Source organism: Sinocyclocheilus anshuiensis, unplaced genomic scaffold, assembly GCF_001515605.1.
Source record: "Sinocyclocheilus anshuiensis isolate Anshui unplaced genomic scaffold, SAMN03320099.WGS_v1.1 scaffold260, whole genome shotgun sequence".
In the NCBI taxonomy this organism is placed as follows: Eukaryota; Metazoa; Chordata; class Actinopteri; order Cypriniformes; family Cyprinidae; genus Sinocyclocheilus; species Sinocyclocheilus anshuiensis.
Window position 1 is genome coordinate 1,079,841 of NW_015557134.1, and position 6,045 is coordinate 1,085,885.

Genomic DNA, 6,045 nt, shown 5'->3' on the forward strand with positions numbered 1-6,045 from the left:
CTCCGCCTCGGTCGCCAGAGCCCTCGGCTCCACCCTGGTCCCTCGGATCCTCGGCATCCCCCTGGCTCGTTGGCTCTCCGTCTCCGCATCGGGCTCCTCCTCCACCTGCTCCGCTGCCGTTGGTCGGCCCCCTGGAGTCGGCAGCTATCCCTCCTCCATGGCTCCTCCCACCGTCGGCTCCACCGTGGGCCGCTGTTATGGCTGTGGCCTGGGTCCTGCTGAGCTCCTCCTGCTCCGGGTCCCTCATGTCTCCTCCCTGGCTCCTCCCTCCTTCGCCGCCACCCTGGTCTCTGTCTGCCGGCCTCCTCCCGGTTATCCGTCCTCTGCCGGAGCCTCCACCTATCATGTCTGCCTGTCAGCCCTTTGCCTTCCCCTGTCTCCATCCCACATCCACTCCTTTGTCGTCCTCCTAAGTCCCTCTCCGTCCCTCCCCCTGTCTCCACGGCGCAAGGATGCGCCTTCCGGGAGGGGGGCGATCTGTCACACCCCTGTGGACGGTTGTTTGTGGTTTCTCCCTCTGTGTCCTTATTTGGTTGTTCCTGTTCTAATCATTAGTTAATTATCCTCATTGTGCTCACCTGTCTGCCCCTCGTTATCTGCCCTAGATCTGTTCCTGTCTCTTGTATTCGAGTTTGTCGGTTGTTGTGAATGTTTGTGAATGTTACCCTGTGTGTTGCTGTCTACCCTGTCTGGATCTCCTGCTTGCAATTCATTAAATATCCTTTATTTCGTCATCTTCGTCGTTCTGCCTGGTCTCTAGTACACCCTGCCCGTGACAACCGCAATGATGTCACCGGAGTTACTGTGAGTGCAATTGTCATTTTTGCTTTAATGATAAATCTAAAACAAAGCTGACATATGTAAATTCGAGCTTTTTAAGCAAATATTTAGTCAACGCTCGGTCTTCTCCACTGACCAGTTCATGAGATAAAACTAAACAGGTGCATTCGTAAACTGTAAAATGTATGCAACGATGTATAAAACAAGGTGTTTTTTGAATCAGATTAAGAAGATTCAATCCTTTACATGCTTAATTTTTACATACTGATCAGACTATTTCAGGTTTCATCACTTGATACCCCTTCCAATTCGATCAAAACTGCATTCAGATTGAGCTCAGTCAGATCAATTGAGGTGTTTACATGAAGGCTTTTCAATCAGATTAAGCCATCAGTCGGATTACTATCAGATTACTTGGTTGCATGTAAACATAGCTACTGTGACACGACAGAGTTTATTTCATTATGATTTAATTGATGTCATTATGGCATGAGTCCACACCTGCCCCTAATTTAAACAAGAAAATAAACCGGTTATATAACAGATGCAGCAGTAGAACGTTCCTTTCTGTTAAGTGTTTTCATTCAGAGCTTAATCACACATCTCCATTCATTCCTATATGTGCTCATTTCTATACAGTTTGTTCAGGGAGGGTTTCTAGCATTCTCTTCACACCAACTGTTACACAATCTAGCATCCTTTCTTCAGCATGAGAACAACAACAGCCGCTCTGTGTGTGTGCGTGCGTGCGTGTGCGATGGGGGAGTGGATTTATGGGTAGATTAGAGCAAACGTGAACACGCTTTGCCAGCCGTGTATACATTCAAACGCCCGTGGGTGGCGCCAAAAGAGCAAAGAGCGCTCAGCTCTTACCTGTTGAATGCATCAAACTGTATTTGTTCATTAGATGCGATTCTAACTCGATCAATACTCATCACATTTTACGACACAATTGCTCAGTATTATGATCCACGCACGAGCAAGTAATGACACAGAGAGCAGAGCTCCGTGGGTGACACTTAGAAGGATCTGATGCTTAAAGACTTTTGAGGCCACCTTTTATTTTTTTTAACTAACAACTCAAATGAAAAACAGATAGACGTTTGCTAAAAGAAATGCTGATGGAAGCGACTCACCTCTACGCGAATCGTTTTCTCCAGAACAGTTTCAAAAACTGGGTCAAAAGGCCATCTCGTGGTCCATGCCATATGCTCTAAAACAACACATTTTATTTAGGCTATAGGTGTTTAGTGTAATTTTATGTCTACCAGTCCAGTTTCATATAGTCAACTCACAGCTCATTAAATTATAGAAACATTTGCATCATTTGGCAATTTTCGTTTGTATGTTAACATTTCTGATTTTTGGCTATTTAAGTTACTCACTTTTAGGTCAATCACTCAAATCCTCAGATCAGTGGCTCTTATCATCAGACCACGGCGGTGTTTTGAACACAAGAAAGTTCAAAGATAATTCGTGAACCGATTCAGTCAAATTCTGGTTTTGTGAACTGGTTCAAATAGTTCATTGAAAAGGTCCGACCCGATTTGTTCGACTTGCTAATAGGAGTAGGAAGCAATGAAACACAGTAAAAAATATATGGGCCATGTATATTAGGCTATTAACAATTATACTATTTTTCTAACCTAATTGTGCCTTTTTCATCAAACAGCCTGTGGCGTCCAAGAGCCCCACCTCCTCTCGCTTTGCGCGTCCGCCTGCGCGCGCTTCTAGAGGGGGTAACAGCGCGCGGTGCTGAGAAATCTCTTCACTCACTCTCTCACATGCATAGAAATGCGGGATTAACCCTGTGCGGAGAAGATCCCTGTGCCAAAACTGCGTTGATAGTCTACTTCTGAGGAAAGCGAAGGGGAAAAACCCGACTCCATACACTCTACCATGTACTGTTACATTGTTACATTATTTCCGGTAGATTACGCTATCATTCCGTAACGAATAACGAGTGTGATAAATTTTGTGAGAACCTGTACTCTCCTAAAATGAGTGTTTGAGGATTTATGGACTGAAACGGGGGAAGTTGCTGGCATTAGAACTGTTCTTGGGTTGAGAAACAACAGAAAAGACATCTCAACACCCATCATCAGCCGTAATTTCTCATTCATTAACACTTAAATGAGTGCCGACGTTATCAAACTGACGCGGAGTCATGGGCATGACGAGGAAAAATAACGCGGCCACTTATGGATTGGTTTCCAACGAAAGGATTTTATGTTTTCTTGATGTCTGGATTCTTAAAGCAGGTGTTTAGGGGTCCGTGTAACCACGAAGGAAGCGTCAGCTGTAGTTGATCCTCAGACAAGAAGCCTCATTCTCGGCAGGAAAAAGTGATCGACGAAGGTAGGCAACGAACTTTATTGACGCCACTAGAAAATGAATAAAGCTGAGGGGAATGTTCGATCTGTCGATGGGTCATATTTAAATATTCGATGCACGGCTGTATGCCGTTGCAGAAACTATAGTGATTTTGAAAGATTACGTATCGATGTCAGAGAATTGTGGCAGCCCTTGTTATTTAGAGATTCTGACCACATTTAGATTTAGACGGGGTTTATTGTGCTGCAGAATCAATCGGGCTGTTTAGGTTTACATACAAATAACCAAATGACACTTGTTTGTTGCCGCTAGTATTTAATGCGACGCGAATTCACGAATCGTTTGTATTAGTGCAGTAAACGTTTTGCAGATCTTTTGGTGCGTATTTAAGGTACCGAACATCTATCTAGTCTTACGAAAACAGCTGCGATGAAGATCGTTGACGAAAGACCAGTTGAATGTGCTGTTTGCCGTGCGCAAATCATGTATAACATTTTAACGATTATCGTTCAAATCTCGCCATCTAGCCGCACTGGGTTGGATTGTATTCCACAGGGCTGCAGATATAAAAGAAATCGCAATGGAGCGCCCACCTGGGCTGGCTGGGTCAACAGCAGGATCAATGTTTGGTCAAATCCCTGTAAGACTGATTACAGGATTCCCCCATCCACCATCTCCACCCACAACCCTGTCTGAGCTCAAAGGAAAGGATGGTGTGCATCTACAAAGTGGGGTTTATCAAAAATAAATAAATAATTAAATAAATATTTCATACCCCAAGTGAAATAATAATAATAATAATAATAATAATAATAATAATAATAATAATAATTATTATTATTATTATTATTATTATTGCTACATATATGATCACATATCAATAACAAAAAAGAAAACTAATAATGCACTTAGAAAATAAGAAATGATTCTACTCTTATTGATCTTGTGCAACGGATAAAAGTAGTGCATGGTCTTAAACAGCCATTACTGAATTCATTTGCCTGTAAAATGACCCAGCGTTTGTCCACAGGGAAAGGTATGGCTAATAATATGGGTAACTGATTTAATTGGACTGAGCTGAAATGCTAAACCTGTTGAACCTGAATGAATGCGATAACAGCTGATTTACAGCACTGCATAAAAATAAAAGGTCACAATACTTCAGGGAAAATAAAATGTCTGCATGAACTATCAGTCTCAAGAGCAGAGCGAAAATGACTTCAGAACTTGTTTAGGGTGGCTTTCATGCATGTTCATTTCTGAAATTGTTGCAGGCATCTTGTGCAGTGTAAGCAAGGCTTGAAATGTACAACTGAGGGTTCTGTCTGAAAGTGATTGTGCTGTATTTTCAACAGACCTCTGAATATTCTCAGTACTGTGTGAGATTGATACACTGGCTGAATGTGGCTGGCTCATTTAGATTGTCTAGGTGTTTACCAGCGTTCACTAGGGAAGTAATACATAGTGAACATATGCTCTGCTCTTTGCCTCTCCACAGAGTGTAACCAACTGATGTCTTTAAAACAAACCCTACAGTTAATGTTTTCATCAACATATTTTTTGGCACTTACACCTGAGTTCAGAGCTATTGTAATAACCTTTTGTTCATGAGGCAACCCCGAATAGCTAAAAATCAACAGCACTTAAATAGTTTGTTGAGTGTGTGTAAACTCTTATCAGGATGAGATGAAGTGCTTATGCCCTTGGGGTATTTGAAGAGTCTCTTATGTAAAGCGTGTTTCCATGTTTTACATTTTTAATATTATTTTTATTATGATTTGCTAAATCCATGTATGAATCTGTCAATTTATTGTGGCTGTTGAGGGAGTGAAAAAAATTATAATTATATAGCTACAACCTGTGAAAGGTTCTATGAAAAAGCAATCAAATGCCCCCCCCCCCCTCCACATTTCTTTAAACAAAATGTGTTCACTTCCCTGTGAACCGCCCCAACAAAGGCAAAATGCAATAACTACATCAATGCTAGAACTGAGGAAAAATAGCAAAGTTTTTTGATTGATTTGTTAACTGTTTTCTCTGAATCTGAGGATAGTTCAGCTAGACCTGTCTGTCAGAGGACAGATCATAGACTAAGAGACCCAATTTCGGTCATAACCCACTTTTGACTAAATGTGTAGTTATTGTGCTTTTGTCTTTGTAGGGCAGTGCAGCGTCAGTGAATTTCTATTCAGTTTGAATTGAATGGTTATACAGTAGAACTGGCTTGAAGGTTCCTTGGTTGTAGGCAGTTTTATTGCCTGCATTTTTTTATTTTTTTGGTCGCAAATCATTACATGCACTAGTCAATGACTTCGAGGAGCATACTTAAAGCCCTTAAAGGGGTCATATGATGCGATTTCAATTTTTCCTTTCTCTTTGGAGTGTTACAAGCTCTTGGTGCATAAAGAAGATCTGTAAAGTTGCAAAGACTAAAGTCTCAAATCCAAAGAGATATTCTTTATAAAAGTTAAGAGTCAACCACGCCTACCTAAAACTGCTCGTTCTAACACGCCCCCACGTCTACGTCATGATGTGGGAAGATTTGCATAACGCCGCCCAAATGTTCACGCAAAGAAAGAAGGCGTAACTTTTATTCTCACTGTAGTATTGTTGTTGCCGCCGCCGCCATGTCGTGAAGGCGCTGTGTGTTTCGTTGTGAAAGCGAAACTACTTTGTTTGGCCTTCCAAAAGAGGACGATATCTGCTTCGTCATGCCTGGAGCTGATCCGTGCTGGTCGCTGAGGAAATACATCAACTTCGCGCTGTGGATTGCCGGATCAGCTTTTACCATTATGAAACGGAGTCCAGCCCGGGGTCGTCACATGTGGTTGCTGCAAGCACGCCGGCCGCTCCTTACTCTAGCCACCGGCCTCTGCTCACTCCAGGCCACCGGCCTCCGCTCACTCTAGCCCGCCGTGTGTGACGCTGTGT

General features: G+C 42.6%; 1 protein-coding gene across 1 annotated transcript in view; it reads left to right on the plus strand.

Annotated features, from left to right (window-relative positions):
* The first annotated feature begins 2,506 nt into the window (after nucleotides 1-2,506).
* The window catches only part of pcdh1a (protocadherin 1a), a 90,477-nt gene continuing 86,938 nt past the window's right edge, over nucleotides 2,507-6,045 (plus strand). The window contains exon 1 of the mRNA XM_016473151.1: nucleotides 2,507-3,138. The gene's annotated coding sequence lies outside the window, so the exon portion shown is untranslated. The remainder of the gene's footprint in view (nucleotides 3,139-6,045) is intronic.